The sequence below is a fragment of the Aphelocoma coerulescens genome, chromosome 1A (assembly GCF_041296385.1).
Source record: "Aphelocoma coerulescens isolate FSJ_1873_10779 chromosome 1A, UR_Acoe_1.0, whole genome shotgun sequence".
NCBI lineage: Eukaryota > Metazoa > Chordata > Aves > Passeriformes > Corvidae > Aphelocoma > Aphelocoma coerulescens.
Window position 1 is genome coordinate 62,501,490 of NC_091014.1, and position 18,020 is coordinate 62,519,509.

General features: G+C 38.6%; 1 protein-coding gene across 3 annotated transcripts in view; it reads left to right on the forward strand.

The window, feature by feature from the left end:
* The window catches only part of CHRM2 (cholinergic receptor muscarinic 2), an 86,972-nt gene that overhangs the window by 44,394 nt on the left and 24,558 nt on the right, over nucleotides 1-18,020 (forward strand). For 2 of the 3 annotated variants that reach the window (XM_069003132.1, XM_069003135.1), the window contains exon 1: nucleotides 16,206-16,510. The exons of the other annotated variant lie outside the window; for it this stretch is intronic. The gene's annotated coding sequence lies outside the window, so the exon portion shown is untranslated. Of the gene's footprint in view, nucleotides 1-16,205; nucleotides 16,511-18,020 lie in introns of those variants that run through there. 3 annotated transcript variants of the gene reach the window in all.

Here is an 18,020-nt window from a genome sequence, read left to right on the forward strand (position 1 = left end):
GCAGAGTTTGCAACATGCTTGTCACTGCCAAGATATTTTGTCCCCAGTGCTTCCACAGTAGGGGCTCAGCCTCACTCTCTTAATTCTTAAGCCAGAATCAGAAGTCAGGTTGTCACTCACATCACATTTACCTGCCTCTGGCAAGAAGACAGAAGTGATGTTTTCTTTGAAAAATTTCTACTGCAGTGTTGCCAAACATAAATTAGCTGGGACAGACATCTTTCATTTGCTTAAACAAATGAGACTGCCAATGTCAGGTCAGGGCAGACAGACTAAGGATAGGGAAAACAATATAATTAGGTCTTTAATCACACAGGTTTCTGGAGGAAGGGGTCTGTGACCAGAAACTCTAAGCTCAGTTATGATTTGGAGCCACGCATCCTCTTAGGGCGTGGCTGAGAGCTGCCTCTTCCAGGCATCACTGCTCATTGAAAAGGAAATTCTTTGCCCTCTTTAGAGCTGGTGTTGCTTGCAGCCACATTTTCTTTGATGACTTTTGGGGACACATAAAGGGACAAAGGAATCAACAGTTTGCTTACAATGAAGCCTACCTCTATGAGGTTGTTTCCTCAGCTTTATATAAAGTATGACCCTGATGTTCAAATACTGTTGTCTCACCTGAGCACTACAGGGCAGGGCTTTGGGCAGAGGTGGCCATCAGGCTCACATGTGCAGGCAGCAAGGTTCCACATTCTGGAGGAAGCCCCTCTGTATGATTCATATTGAAGGAAAAAGCCAAAATTATGCTAGAAATTGCAAGCAGAAACCTGCTTGAAGTATGTCAACCCTGCTACCCACCATGATTTTAGGGAAAAACTGGCAACTGAGAGGATTGCACAAAGGTAAAGTGTGTGGGACAAGCCCTCCACTGCTAGGAGTGTATTAGACAGGGTTCAGATGTGTCTCAGTTTCTGTATTACAGAGCCAATGTCCCCAGATTCATCGGTTCTTTATCACCCTCTGTAGCAAAAGCCTGAAAGAACAAATCATTCCCAAGTGCTTCCTTGCTTTTAGTGTGCAGCTTCTCCCTGGTTGACCAGCCCATGTGTGTTTAAGGTATGACTGATGAAAATAATTTCTGTTGGAAAAACAGGCTCCACAGGGAGCATTGTCTTCCCCAGGGAATGTGTTTCTTTCTTGCAGTTCTCTTTTACCCTTGTACTGTATGGAAGGGGGTTTCAAATATGCAGGCCTAACATGATAAGTGAAGTCCATAATTTGCATTATCAAAATCCTAAATTCTGCATCTTGGTGAAGGTTTCAAAAGTAACAGAAGCAGAGGAATTTAAATCTGTGTCCTATTCAGTGGAGTATTTTCCTCCAAAACTTTGCTTTGTATGGTTTGGTTTTTTTTTTAATATATTTTAAAACAAAAATGTATTTTTTAGCCTTGTAAACAAGGAATTGACATTAAAATTTTGTAAATTCTTGTATACATCTAAAACATTAAAATAAAGCCTCCAATAACTCTTAATTTACAATTACTTCAAAATACTTTCTTAATGTAACAATAATTCTGTCACAGCAATATCCAAGGTTTTTCTCTCCTTACATTCTTGTGTTCTTCATGACCAATGAATATTTCAAAGGTAGCCATTTATTGTAAGATAACTTTTCTTGTAGTATGAATATCAATTATGCAGAAGTAGGAGTGACAAAGTTATTTTTTCTGAAGACAAGATAACCTGCAAAACTTAACTGTTGCAGGCACTTAATGAATTACAGAGGTTTAAGCCTTCATAAACCAGAACTGAATTTGACAATTGCTATAAACAGTGGAATAACATGTATGCCTCTGTGAAATTGGCTGCATGACTCCTCTGTTTCCCTAACACTGTCAAGAATCCAGCTAATATATTTTCCCTTCTTGACCAGATGGAGTCTCTGGCATTGTACTGAATTTTATTATTCAAGAAACTTGTGCAAGTATTGATTGTATTTTCCCTGACAAACATGAAATCAGCCATAAAGAGCGATGTCAAATTGTCTTAAGAAATCAGTCTGGAAGAGTAGTTCAACCTTTTGCATCTTTAATAAGCAGTGTAATCATGCAGAAACAATTTTGACTTATAAAACACCTCTTAGTTAGGTTCTACAAATTTTCTTACATATAAAAATATGTCCCAGAGGGCTTTAAATGCAAACTCCATGTAGGAGATGGTGTGCTGTTCTCCTTACACTCCATTAACTTCGTGGTTTCATTAGTACCAAGTGGTAATGTAAAATACTGTACTTTTGTGTTGAATATATGATGCAGAGGGTTTGATTTTTCATTCTTCCTCTCTGATTACACTCTGTGGTTTGTCCATTTCTAAAGAGCAGATAGATGTCTATGCAGGGAGTGTTTGCTATGTGCAAGCCATGCAGATGATTAACCTTGGCATTGTCCCATGTCTCTCAGTGCAAAATTTTCACTGAGCAGATTCGAAGTAAATCATCCAGCCCACTTCACTTAATAATGCCTCTTTAACATGCTTTGCAATTATATCATTTGTGCTGTTGAGCTTGGCCATTTTCCTTCTTAGCTATTCATTTCCCCCCAAGGAACAGCACTTCAGCAGGCATTGCCAGTGACACAAGTGGTTAAATGAGGCAATGAGTTATCTTACTGACCACAGGATTTCTCTCTCATGGCAACCACTGCAGTCAGGTGTCATATTCTTTTCAGGAAGAATTCTTCTTCCATCATAGACCACCTGGGAGGACTGGTAAAGCTGGTGACTTCCCTGCAAATACAAAACAGAAGGCTAGCCAGAGAGTTCCATGGTTTATGTCCCATTCTGTGGTTCCTCTGGTGTATCCACCCAGCCTCCAGAGAGTCCAGCAGCAGCACTGCCCAGCAGCAGACAAAAGGCACCAGGGAGATGTTTCAGCTTATCCAGGAGTACCAGCCATCCATGGCTGCCCCACTGGGCTTTGGTTTCACAATTTCCAAACCCCTGACAACAGATTGCAGAAGAGTCCACAAGCCAAACCTCAATTTCTCCAAGATTCTACACATTTTGATGAATTCATTTTTTTCCCCTTCCTGCAAGGGGAACTGTCACCATGAGGAGGAACACAAAACTATACTTGCTTCACTCTATTCCAGTTCAGACCCAGCTCCTGACAATTTTAGGTCACTAGCAGGGCTGTGGTAATTTATCTTTGTGCTTAGCTGGTATTGCTTTTCTGTGGGAAACAGGCTTGCCTTCCCATCCTCCTCCTTCTCTCCTTTGCTCTTTTAGATGTTGTGGTCATTCAAAAAGCAAGTTTCTTATACAGCAGTGACACTGCAGGTGTTCAAGCAGCTGTGACGCTCTCGAACCACTAACACCTGACTTTGGGTTACCCCTTAATTGCTGATTCATTTTTTGCAATGAACAGATTAAAAATATTTTGAAATTTACTGTTAGCTAAAGACTACCTGCAATTCACAGCAAGACAAACTACCTTCTTGGACAAGGAGTGCTGACAGGGATGTTGTTACCAACATTTTCCATGCAAACTGCAATGAGGAGTTCTGGTAGAATGGTTCCCATCCCAGTTCACATTTGAAAAGGAGTAATACCTTGTGATTCACCATGCTTCTTTTCTGTGACTCCACAGAGTCACATAATAGCTCCATAATGTCAGCAGCTCGAATCATAGAGGGAAAATAGTTAATATACTTAGCAGGGTTCCTGAATCAAAGGCATCCTGACCTGTTAATAGTTTTTTGGCACAGTTTCACTTTTGTAGGAACATTTGAAGGGTCCTAGTTCAGTTTCAGCACTGAATAAAAACCAGTAAAAGACTATCAAAGCTGCCCTCAAACAGAATGATTTCCTCCTGAGTAGTGGGATATATCATGCCAGATATAGACTCAGTGTGCAATAAATGGATGCAAGTGAACTGAAATTCAGAAAATTTTATCCCCTTTAGGATGGATTTCCATCATTTAAGCACATGATTAAGTGCAGGATCAAGTACAAGAAGTGGCATAGTCAAAATATAACTTGGTTCTAGTGAGGCATTTCAGATAGCTGTAAATGCCTTTCTCAGTGCATAAAGTAACCTTGATAACAGGGCCAGTGGTGGGAAATAGAGGGTAAAAAAAGAAATCAAGAGGAAACTTGGAAGACTTTAAGTATAAGCAGACATAAACAAATCAAAAGATCAATAGGAAGAGTGTGCAGTGGAGATCCAAATTTATGTTCCTGTAGTCTAAATCAAAGGGAAGCTGCATTGAAAAATATTAGGGAACAAATACAGTAGTGCCTAAGAAATCTCTGAATGTGTCCTAGGATTATTCTTATAACACCTGGTTCCTTTTTATCTGTATTTTAATGACAAAATGTGGTCCAGCTCTTTTTCTTTTTTTTTTTATTTCTTAAAAGGGTTAACAGGGTATTCCCTTAACCAGAAATAAAGATAGAAGAAATAAAATATGTAGGAAGGGCAATTTCATGAACAGGAAAGCTACAAACATACTCAAAGCTGGATTCCAAACTGTACTCTGTCACGGACTTCCCAGGCTTTCCTTTGGAAAAGTTTTGAGCAAAGTTTTCTTTTTTTTTTTTTTTTAATTCACACCACTTGTGAAAAAGATTGGTGTCGTCACTGCTTGTACTCAAAGGGAGTTTCTCAATGCAAATCATCTGTAATGGAAGTCTTCATCTGTCACCTTTCTTCTCCTCTTCAAGGAGGAAGCACAGAAAACAAATCTCTTTTACACCAGCCTTCCAGCCATGGAGAGTCCTCTGAGGGGACACCAAGCACAAGGGCTGTTCTAAGACACTACTTGTCAGTGACTGACCATGTAAATTAAAATGCTGCAGCCATCAGTAAGGTCCTGATGTCTTCCCTTACTCTGCTGCAGAGATTTCTTGGTGAAAAAGAAAATGTAGTGCTCTATGATTTTATCCCTTAATTACTTGCCTATTATAAGCTAAGTTTTAATACAGACAGTAATATTTCCTTTCTTCCACCCTATCTAGCGAGTTGATAAAGTCATTGAGAGGGAAGAGCTTCCTTCTTCAACTATTCAAGGGCAAGATACTCAGGGACTGACATAATTGAATTAAAGCCACAATGCAGTTATAGTGCTTTATCTGAGCTGGTGACTTTGTCTGAAAATTTTAAAGGAGCACACTCCAGGACTGCTAAGTCTCTGATCCTAAAGCAAGGAAGATATCTGTTCTGTCCCAAAACAGAGTCAAAAAGTGCTGCCATCAATTCAGAGAAGCAGAGCATTGAAAACTCTACACTCCTCTCATCTTTCATGTACTTAATATCATCTTCTACAGGCACCCTGTACTCCTCACCTTGTTGTTTTCCACTGAGTTCTGAAGTGCTAATAACACTGTCAGGAGAATCATGCAGTTATCAGACAGGGTGGGTTTCTGTGCCTTTCCTCTCTCCTGTGTCATGTTTGGAGCAGGTGTGCTGTCTACATACACTGAGACTTAGATTAATCTCTCTATTACAATCACTGCTTGGCCATGAGCCCTGGTACCTGAAAGTAATTGAAACTTGGAGAAACTTGTGGTTGTTAATACAGGAGAACACTAATGAACTCCTTCTCAATCCATGAGCCTGACTTGCAATTATGGAAAGATTCGGTTCATATGGGACTTTCTCCTTTTGTTATTTATCCATACTTGAAAATATTAAGAGAGCAAAACAAAGACTATTCTAATCAAATTAGTTCAAAAACAGAAAAAATAGGAACTCTTAGAAATATCAAATAAAGAGGTAATCAATAGTTTAATGAATGAGGCCAGCTACTTTTCAAATTCTGGCAAAAAAAAAGTGGAGATCTATTCAGTAAATTAATTTCTACTCGTTTCATTTCAGTGTGACAAAATAAGTGATTTTCATGAAATTTTTCAATAGGATTTGCTTACCAAGTTTCAGAGAAATTAAATTTATCTTCAGTGAGAATTTTGAGCTCTTGGATACTTATCTGAATTCAGTTATGCACTTGGAGTGTCACTTACTGCAAATTCAACCAAAACACTTCAAAACAGAAGATGATTAAAGGTCACCTGTTCAATGTTACCCCACTTGAGCGGGAGGGTAGACAAGATGACCCCCAGAGGCCTTTCCAACCTCAACCATTCTGTGATTCTATGATTAATTTTTAAAATTTTGTTATCCTAATCTCGGTCTGGTCTTTAAAAAAAGATACAGTATTTACTCTTTATTTTATTCCAGTATCAGCAATGAAAAACAAAAACACTGTAATTCAGTTTTCTGGCACCTTCACTGGTGGTGCATTACTGTGTGCCATGATTTTGAAGGTTAAGCTGGTATGTGCTTACTGTGTGTTCATAGAGTTTGAATCCAGCTTTATTCACCAGGAGAGCTGAAAAAATTTCCAAGACACAGCAGCAGTGAATAGCTGAAGAATGGAATTCATGTTATTCCTTGGTATAGCTCCAAATATGGCATGTGACTCTTCAACTGCGTTTTGAACCACAGATCTCAAAAGAGAAAGCTCAATAGACAAAAGATATCTCAGATGGGTCTAAGCAGGCATGAAACAAGGTGCAGTGGGTGTTGTTGATAAGTAGAGTATAAACCCCTTCTCTATGGTGACATATGCAAATAGAGCACAGAATTTGGATATTAGGTGGTCTTCTGCAGTACCAATTAGAATGGTGTGTCCTACTGCACTCTCATGCCTGCTCCTGTGAGAGGATGCAGAAGTGTCTGAATTCCCTTGTATGGCAGTACCAGTTGCAAATGTGCAACTTTTCACTCCTAGAGAGCTGATAACATTGGCTAATTAAAAAAAAAAAAAAAAAAAGAGAAATAATATTATTTCAGCAGTCAAAACATTAGCAGCAAGTGTATAAGAAACTATCCTTGCAATTCACTTGCAGAGAAACAGTGACTTCCAGGATAATTTAGATGACACCTACCTGAGCTCTGCTGTTAAACATTTCTTGCAGTTTTGTCTGTGCATTTTATGGTAACTGACAGTCTTTAGTGCTCCCACTGAGTTCTTGTTTCAAGAGTTCCTTGAAACTGTCATACGTGAACCAAAAACCTCTCATCCTGAGCCAGAGGGAAAGTGGGGAGAAGGGCTTATGAGCCTGGATCAAACAAGTGGATGCATGGGAGAATCACAAATATTTGTGTGTTGTGGTGAGACTGTCCTAAATTTATCAGATCAAATATTCAGACTGGAAGAGTATCTAAGCTCTGTGCTTTGAGCCAGATGCACAGGCACAGAGATGATTGGCACCATGAGTGCCATGAGAGCACTCCTGGCACTGGCATGCACCCAGAGCAGAGCAGCAGGCAGTGCCAGCAGGTCGGAGTCACTGGGGACATGGACTGTAGAAAATGGGAGCAGCAGACATTTATTGAAGAAAAGGATCTGAATAGGTGTCTCTATCAGCATGTTGAGGAAGGAAGCACTTCTTCAGGGACTCCAGAGTTTCCCCTTCACTCAATATCCCCTACCATTTGCACAACTGAAAACTCCAGAGCTTAACAGCAAAGAATTTCAATCAAACTGCTTAATCTGAATAACCACTGAAGAGAAACTTGCAGTTAGAGGATAGAATTGCTGCCAGGAAAATGAAAACATTTAAAAAAGAGAAGCCCTAGGAGCGGAAAAACAGCTTTGGTGGGAACCATGTTGCAAAGGTCAGCCCTCCCTTGTGTGATTTTAGCAATTCAGGTGGAAGCCTTTACAGGTTCAGTAGCTGATTGTTAAACACACGCCTTCAGCCTACAGTGCCTGCTGTTGGCACACAAAACCTGGTTCTGTATATACAGGATTTCTCTGTGGCTCAGAGGGCAAGTGAGCCCAAGGCTCTCACATCTGCTGAAAAGCACTCAAGGTTTTAAAAGGGAAACAATGACAAACTGTGGAGAGACAGGATGGACACCCATATCTAGTCCAAGTGTAGGAGAAAAGAAAAACAAGCATGCATGGGAGTTAGAACCAAGGGACTTGCCCTCAAAGGAGAAGCTGTCTCCTCAGTGCATATTATTGGGTTTCTGGGGTAAAGTTTCAGAGCTGCTTTTTTAGCCTTTGAAATGTGCTGCACTGAACTGCAGGAAGGCAGGTGAGAAGAAGAAAATGAGGGACTCTGGGTCTGTAAATGAAGTGGTTGTCTAATCCAACAATTAACCAATTTACAATGTTTTCTTCAAGTAAATTCCCATAGAGGAGAATTCAGCTTGAGTTTGAACCATAATAAAAAGAGATTTGTGAATTAAACTCTGATTTTGGGGGAAGAGGGACATTACTGGTCTCCTAAGTATCTATGGATTTTAATTAATTCTGATAAAACTTACATTCCTCAAGTGGCAAAGCATTCAGAGATATGTTTGCTTTTCACATAGAGACAGCAAGAAGTGAGATACCAGGACTTGAACACTTGAAAGTGTGAATTTTTCACTTGTAACCTATGGCAGACATTTTAATTTCTATTTCTCATTGCTTTTATTTAAAATGTAACAGTTAAATATCTCAGAAAATCAAAATGCAACCTTATATTTCACCTAGTTTTCACTGGAAAGTCTAGTTTGCTTGAAAAATGCTCTCATATTTCCAAACCAAAATATGAGAGATGATGAGTAGGAATCAAGCATTGAATATGTTTGGAAATATGAAGTCATGTTGCTTGGGTAGAGCTTAGCAGAGAAGCATTTACACTGCAGCTGTTGAAATTCCCCTAACCCATTACAGCCTTCACCAGTTCCCTCAGCTTGACTGCAAAATGTGTGTCAATTTAAACCCATCTACCCCATGCAGTTGCAGAAGAGCTTTCAATATTGATATTTATGAAAGGCCCTAGTATACAAGTGATTTTCTAAATTGCAATATATAGCAATATTCCAGTGTTGTCAGTACGAGCAACTGGAACCAAACCACAGAAGTGCAGTTGTACTGACTTTTTCCAATTACACAACCAATGAAGGGGGATTGAAGCAAGGCAGATGAAGACTTCTAATATGAAACTGGGTAACCCAAGAGGATTGAAAGGTGAATGGAAGGTCAGTGTTAATTTAAAATACAAAATGCTTTCTTGATGTTGTTTCTCTGTGCAGTTTGGTAACTCCTGAAAGTACAGTAGCTCCAGCCTGAATCTGGAGAAAACGATTAACAAAATACTAATTGTAGATTACTCTGTGGCCACATTCCTGTCACTTCTGATCTAGTTTTCCTGATATGACATCCTCGTATTCAATCACTAAAAATGCAAAATCCATTTCCACTGTCTCAGATGGCTCTGTTGGAGGGCAGCACCGTGGTACACACATTCCTGTACTTCCTGTGGTGTCATTACCACTGCTATCAGCACAAACTTGCCACTTCCAGGATGAGTGGAAATTTGCCTGACATCATGAAGCAATTCAGGCTTTTGTGCAGGCCAAATTTAGGGAGAAAAAAAACTGAGGGGGAGGTAAAAAAAGTTTAATTAAAATATTAATTTTCTGTCATATGTAAAAGGTCAGTGCGATTCAATGAGAATCTGTAAATTCATAGATATGTAGTCTCTGCTGGCATCAGACATTAACTTGTAGGGAATAAACCTACTGTTTGTTGGCAGATAAAACACATATGGCAATGTCTTCCAAAACCCCAGTTCCCATTTTATGTAGTCACAAAATCCAAAAAAAAGCATTAATGTCTAGCATAGCTGAGAATTCTTCCTAATGGCTCCTATGAGCCAAGCCTGCAGTGAGGGTGAGAACACCATAGGCTACCTCCCTGTGGTGGCAGAGATGAGATGGAGCCCTCATGAAATCTGAAAAGTGCCCTGCATTTTGCCACAGAGCTCTCTCATCAAAATAAGACAAGGTAATTCAAATAAAACAAGGCAACTTGAACATTTAGTTTCATCAAATTTCTCTTTTGGTGGCAGTTGTAAAAAAAAAAAATTCCAGTTCTGCAGATGTTTACCTGAAATCAAAACCAGGATTTTGGTTCCTATTTCCAGGGTTTTAGGTTCCATTTCTACACGGAAACAAGCTTTTCCTCCCATATTGTATTAACAACTAAGGCAAATAAAGAGAGCACTACCATAATTTATCAAAAATTTTTTAATGAAAATGACAACTAGAAACCCTTAAGAAAATGTGTTAACCAGCATGTCAGAAATAATCCGTGGCCCAAAATTACTAAATGAACACAAGTGAATTTCTGAGTTCCTACAGAAACATGTGGTGTCTTTTTAAAATGCACATCTCTTCAAAATGCCTCTTCTCTGGCACGTTCCAGGAAGGGCATTTTCATGGATGCACCTGCATGAATGGTCTCTATGTCTTCAGTGAACCAAAAGAGAGTCGTCTCAAAGATGCCTCTTCCTTGTTTTTTTTTTTTTTTTTTCTGAAAAACAGAATAGGAGAGAAGATGTCTAAAACCTTGTGACTGACTCTTTTCCATAAAAATCTAGAATGTCAAAGAAACAAAAAATTTAAAAAAACCCACCACCACAAAACAAAACAGGATGTTCTCTCTATAATATTAGTTACAGAATATTTGAAGTAGAACATTTCAAATAAACATTTCAATCTAAAAAAATCCCAACACCAATATTTCCAGCTGTCAGAAATATTGTACAAATTTCTGAATGCCAAACACATCAGCCTTTTGAGATTAATAATCTCTTTGATCAAGAAAGAAAACATTTTGCAGTCCAATATTTCCACACTGAGATTGTTTTCCACTTTCTTTTATGTGCAAATAGTTGAGATGTCAAAATTTCATCAGTGTGGGCCGAAAACAAATTAGTAATATTTCCTACAGGGAGACAATTCAATTTTCCACATTTCTCTGACTGAGAAGCTATTCAGACCAATGTGTGTTTTTATAGCACGTAGGCTTTGAAGTACCTGAATACGCTCACATCCTATTAAGACTTGGTTTATGCTCTTTAAGAGTCTTCACCTCCATCCTTCAGCTCTCCTCAGAGCCCACAGTCTCAAGGAAAAAAACTTTCCCAAAGAGATAGTAAGCCAACAGAAATAATATCTGTCAAGCCTCTGTATAAGATCGAGCAGATAAATGGACTACTCTCTGCAAGAGTTGCTCTTAATTATCTGCAATTGTTACCTAATGAAGTCAATAGGCTAAAAGGAAATACAGATTTGGCAAAATTAGCTGATGGAAGTGGTTAGGTTAGCCAAGATAGAATATGTAAAGTTCCAATGTACTCCTAAATAATCACATTACGTATGAAGGTGATAAGTGTAATGGGCAGTCTCAGGTGCATCCATGTACAAACATCAGCTTTGAAATCAAAGTAACCTTTCTAGGGAAAGAAAAAAAAAACAAAACAGTTAATGACCTCTTGTTAATGAGAAACATAAAACTGAAGAGGCAAGAAGTGAATAAAATGAAGAGTTAAGTGTCTCATCCACAGTGGTTTCAGCCCTCTTGTCTTTTGTTTCAAATATCTTGTCTTTAAGAAAGAAAAAAAACAGAAATATGAAGGTCTAAAGACAGTGAGGGAAAACATCATTCAGTGTAAGAAAGAAATGAAGAGGCTAGGAAAATTTTTTTGGCAAAGAAAATAGTTACATCAATCATGACAGAGTTATAAAAATTAAATTAATTGCATTGAGAAAGCTAAATAGACCTAAATAGAGATGTCTGTTTACCTTGAGTTGAATAGCACAGGATGCATTAATAGCAAATGTACAACAGGGGAAAAGAAATAGTTTCATGCAACATTTAATTGAATTGTTGTTTTTCACTGCAGGGAAATTTTACTGACAGTAAAAGCTTGGCAAGATTAAAAAAAAGTTTGTGTTTGCATGAATTACATGTTGGATACATGCCTATGTTTTGGAAATTGGTTGAGTACAGAAGACCCATTACTGCTGAGCAAGATGAATGGCTGGAAACCTGGGGCTTGATCCCATTATAGTATGTGTAGAGCTTTTAGGATGGGAAGAATTTCAATTCCTTCTCCTGCTATGACCTCACCAATATGACTGTCGAGAGTACTTTGATCTTGGCTTTAAATGGTAGCAGAATAAAGCAAATTCTAGACACCTCTTGGAAACCCTTTCTTTAGTTCTTGCTCTGAGACACTCAGTGGCAACCAAGGTGACAGAAAAACTTTTGACCACTTTCTGGATTCACCAAAGGCCAGGTAAATACATCTTATCTTTAGTCCTGCAACACAATCGATCTCAGCAGTATAGGGACTCTGTAGTCTATGATCCTATGGTAACACTGACAAGAAAGAAAATAGAATTTTATATGGTTTACCCCATTTTGTTATCTTTGATTCTCTCACATATTTCCTACCATGTCATATTGTTAGAAGATAAGCCACCAGTAACATAACACCATCACACATAAAAGCAATACTACATTTGCACTGGAGACAAAATAATTTTGACAACCTTTATCAAATGCTGTTTTATACAACCTAAAAATAATAATACCCACATAAGCAGAAGCTGAGCAGTATAATGATCAATAACCCTGTTTTGCAATATGTCGTGTTTTATCTTGCACAGTTTCACAGGGGCTCAATCCCAAAACTATTTAAACATAGTGGAAAAAACTCCCTCTGGCTTTAGCAAGCTTGGATCCAGCTCCAGAAAAAAAAATTATCTTTGACATAACTTTTTTATTTGATCAGAAAGCCAGCTTTCTATGCTCCTTATCAACCCCAGATGCCATTCATTTACACTTCTAGATAATTTATAAATATGGTTTGGGAAGCTAGGGAGAAAAGCCTGGAGAGCACATGCTGTGCTGGAGAGCATTTACCAAAGGGAAGGTTTTCTGCAGTGAGTTAGCCACGTGTCCAGTGGTACTGCATAGCATTGTCTCATACTAAATTTACATAAAGCTAAGAGTTAACAAAACATGTGAGATTATCCTATCCTCTTTTTTATACTACTTAATATTTTCTAGGAAGCTTTCTATTTTTCAAGCCTGGCCTCAAGCAAAAAATTGCTCTCCCAAGTTGTGTAGTGTTCTGCTACTTTTTGTTCTTATACTTGTTCTTATCTTGTCTCTCTTCTTGCCTTCTGGAAACACAGTCTCTGAACCCAAGTGCAATTAATAGCAAATAAATTTAGACTTGGGCAAATTCTCCAAATGAAACTGGTGAAAGGAGAGCACTCTTATCTCCTGTTATATACTTCTGACAAAGTATAATTAAAATATTTTCATGCTGGCTTGCCTGCTCTGTCTGCCTTTCATAAATGATGAAGTCTATCAAGCTATTATTTGTCTACACATTGTGTGAGGAAGGATTAAACCACTGAAGTGTTCAATATCAGTAAATGATCTGGAACTCCATAAAAACATCAATTATTATGCAGTTAAAGACATCTCAGTGGTCTCTCAGGAAGCTGGCATTTTGTCTTCATTCCTCTGCTGATGGAGTGTGAGGATGAGCATTTCCAGAGACAGACACAGCATGTACAACTAAAATGTAAGCTACAGGACTGTGCAGAAAGGAGGGGAATTTCTCAGTTATTTATTAGGATATGCTGGAAGAAAAATGGAACGTAAGTCAGTGCAGAAAAAGATGCCTTACTTATATCTCGGTAAAGATGGGCTCCTCTGCCTAATCCCCTGCATTTTGGGCTGACACAATGTAATGGTGCCATGTCCTGAGGTCACATAACCTTTGAGGTTTTTTGATGAAGCAATCAAAAAGACTGTAATTAATTTGAATGTATTAGTGTCTGGCTGAGTGGTAGGCAGCCTGGAAATGTATTGGCTAGGAAACAGATCCCTGCTCAAAGCCACATTGTCCATTTTTTTTTTTTAGTGGTAGGGCTCTGCTAGCTTCAATGTATCTGTGCCAATTTAGGGCTAAAGAGGATCTGAAACATCAAGCAGGCACCATTCCCAAAGTCTTTCCCCTAAGGAAAATAAAAGTTTAAACTAAAGCAAATAATCTATTTGCGCTCTGTAGAGATTGCATGTAAACCTCAATGTAATTATGACATACAAAAAGTACTGCTGATGACCTTAAATTACACAACAAAACGACAGAGGACATCTAAAAATTAATTCTAACTCCTTAAATGCATTGCTCACTTCATGAATGATTCATGACTTGTATTGCTCGAGTTGCCAAACATTACCTCAAATTATAGATTGGGTGCATCCTGTCACCAGTATTAATAATTGCAATTATGTCAGTGTAAGTACCTTCAGATACAAAAGCCAATACATTATCTTCTCCAAGACTTCCTGTCTCACCCTCAGAGCAGGACTAAGCTAAGGTCCCTGGAGCACATAAGACTTCAGAGAAGGAATACATTTTTTTCAAAAAACTGCCATACTTGGAAACCTAAAGGTCTAACAAAGGCTGAAAAATGTGCATGGTCAGGCTTATCTCAGCACACCTCGTGCTAGCCAAATAATGTTGGACCATGAGAACACAGGACTTGCCCAGTGAGTTTTCTAATCCTCCCTCTGCTTGTGTCCACTAGTGCTTCAAATCTTATCAGCTATTTAGGAAGCTCCTAAACAAACAGCAGGATGAATAGCTGTTACGAGGAAAAAAATTTTAAAAAATGTTTGTGTGAGTTGTACTGCTTAGAAATCACCCTGGAAATCCAGCCACAGGTGAGTAAGGACCAGCATGCCATCTCCCTCTGCATATAGTCTTGAAGATTTGTATTATGAACATTTTACAAGTACTTTTTGTGAGTCCACACATTCAGTCCTGTTTAAATGATGGTGAGACCACAAACCTCTCTTGTGGCAGTGAGCTCTGCAGCCATATGTACAGCACATGAAAATCCTTGTGCCAGATTCACATCTGTGGACTTTCAAATTTCTCTGAAGTCCCCTTATTTGAGAGGAATGGGGCAAAATAAGCATGGAGTTCAACCTCTGTCTGACACAGAACATTTCATGTGATCACTGCATCCTCTCCTTTTCCTTTTCAAGCTAGACAGTGGCAGTCTCTGATGTCTCAGTAGGTCAGCTAAATTAACCTTGGTGGAGACAGAAGAGGTAAAAGACCTTTCTATCTGAAATGTTCAGAGAGAAGACTCTTAACCCAGTGTAGCCATTATACAGCTTGGAACCAGTTCCTTAGAGTATTTTGTGATAAATACTGGAATGAAGCTTTTCTTTCCCTTGCAGTTAAATTGTTTATTTATTTAATTACCTACTTCTTGGACAATAGGGAGCATTTAAGCTAACTTTTGAGGTAATAGAAACCATAATTGAACAAGGATATGAAAAGACAGATGTAAATTGGTTTTGGATCTTTTATAGCAGGGAATTTTTTATGACTCAACAGGAAAACAAGAAGCAGGAAATCTATTTCTATAGTGAAGCACAAAAAGTCTCTGCCTGCTGTAGTGACAGGATTAGAAAATGTAAATATTGTGGAGTTGTCAAAGCATCTGCTTTAGGATTTCAGATTAACTAGATGGTTTGACTGTAACCATTTCCAAAATGTGTTAACCAGAAAGGTTTATTGAACTTTCTAGAGCTGGACATGATTTACTTTCATTAAGTGCAAAAAATCAAGGCAGTCTTTCTTCATGTTGAAAGATTGCAGAGGGCAAAGTCACTTTGCTGCTTATTGAAGTAGATATTGAACTGCCATCACTGTTTACTCTGACCTTTTGTCTCAGTTTGACTCAGGGAGAGAAACTGAGCAGTTGCTTTCCTATAAATTACCACTATAATCTTCTACAACAACCTGCTTGAATTTTTCTCTTTTTTCCCCCCTCATCTCACAAAACAGCTTTTTCCTTCCCCAGTGAGTGTTACTCCACTAGAGGAGTAACAGCAAATTTACACTGTTAGTTTACTTATAGGTAAACTCCATTTTCCTGTATCTTCCCTCAATTATAGTGCCACTACACACTGCTTAGATTTTACCATATCGTTTATTCTCCATCCTGAATCCCTCTATATTGCCCTGGCATCTCAAATAAATGATACACAGCTGTCTGACATGCCAAGGAATGCCTTTGTGGACTGTCCAGTTGCAATCATCTATTCCATAGCAACATAAGTCAGGAGAAAAAATTATGGGGGAACCCTTGTATTTTTATGAGACAGTTTATTTGCCATGAGTGGGCCACAGCTGGATCTCTCCAGCCCCAAGAGACCATGAGTGTCAGCAGGTTTGACTTGCAACCCAGCACAAGATGAATGGGCAGCATTAGGGGAATGACACTTGCAGCTGAACACAATAAAAAGCAACCCATGAGGGAGGCTGGCTGGTCAACTTTATTGCCATGCTGTTTGCTCCAGTCATCACAAGGTATTTATAACATACTTGTTTGACTGCCATTTTCTCCACATCAGGTTGCACAATAATTTGTGGAAGGGAGATGAGACAAAGATGAGATATTGAAAGACTCCCAAAGAACAAACTGGATAACAGAGACTAAATAGCACAGTTCACTCTTTGGCATGATGGGGGCTCATGCTCCACTAAGCTGCAGCTGAGATTCTTGAGTCAGAAGCCTAAGAGGGATCAGAGAGAAAGGTTTCAGAAGCCTGATTCAGAGGTCTGAAAAGTCAAATGACTGTGAAAGAACTTCCCCATCTTCATTCACTGAAGAGCTGAAGGTGAGTCTGCTAACTTAGGTACCACTGTTAAGCATCAGCTGCTATAGGTATGAAAACTTTCTCCTTCACTCTCTCTTTGTTCTGTAGTAATTAACCAGTAAGTCTGTAACCACCACAAGAAGCCAGGTACTGAACTGCACGCTGACACATGGCAAGGCTCCTGATACCTGCATGGCTTTTATTCCTATCTAGTAGTGTTAATAGTAACTGAAATATTCTTTGCAGGAAGCTACTTAGGTTTTTATTGAATATTACCAGATAAACCAGGAAATAAAAAAATAATAATTAAAAAGTTATACCCCTCTGGGCACCCATACTTTGACTTTCTTTCACAGGATTCAAAATACTTATCATAATGTACAATTTCTTTCAAGGCATGTGATAACTGTGACTTTCTTTTAAGCTGTGAGCTTCTCCATTTAAAGTATGCTTTAAAGTGGTAGTTCAACTATCTATGATGTTGTGAAGGAATGAACTCATCGAAGTGTTATAAAGAAGATTTCTTCTGGATTCAGATAGCCTTTAGAAAGCTTGCCTGAGCATTTTCAGAAGGAACAGCCAAATGTAGGGGACTTGCTCTGAATTCAAAGAACAGTAACCCTCTGATAAGACCTTTCTTACCTTCTAAGCACCACAGCCCTTCAGGTCTCAGAATTGGCACTTTTATTTCCTGAATGCCTACAACACTGGAGAGAAAGATTAGCAGGAAAGGCAAATACAAGGCAGAATGTTTTTCAGAAGTTTGTTCCAGAAGGAAAGATACTTTCTCCAAGTAGAAAAAAAATGAGCATGAAAAAAAATGCCGCTTTGAAAGCAGCCCTGCAGAGTTGTCAAAACTTAAATAACTTATCTTGTTAATCTCCTGGGAGCACAGCAAACGACAGAACAGAGAGAGAGAAAGACAGTGCAGAGCTTAGTGGATACAAATGATGGAAAACACTGTGGTATGCATCAAACAATCTTTAGGGAAGAAAATGTGTTTGGAATATTTTCAGCCCTTTCATTTCAAATGGCATCAGAGAACCAGTTAGGGGAAAGGATGAATTAATGAATCCAAACTTATAGCTATTCCAGGGAGTTCTTCTGTTCCTGGATCCACTGATAGAACTTTTAAAGCAAAAGAGAGGTGGTTATGATAACACAATCTTTCTGGTATCCATGAGGCAATAATATATAACAATTGGCAATATTATGTCTTTCCAGAATAATTTAATATATAAAGAATTTAATGAAAACTGAACCAAGGTGGTGGTGGGCTTCTTGTTTTGTTCTTGCTATTTTTGGTGAAAATACTGAAAACCTTTCAGGCCCTTGCCAGATTTTATTATTATAGCTGGAGCTGTAAAAATACTAACTTGCTTATTTATGGTTTCACTGAATGTAGCAATATGGCATAAGGATTCACTTACCTTCAGCACACAAAAAAGAAAGAGAGGGGGAATTATAAGCATGAGTCACTTATTATTTAGCAGTCTCATTTGGGCCAGTTCTACCAGGCTTCCACCAACTT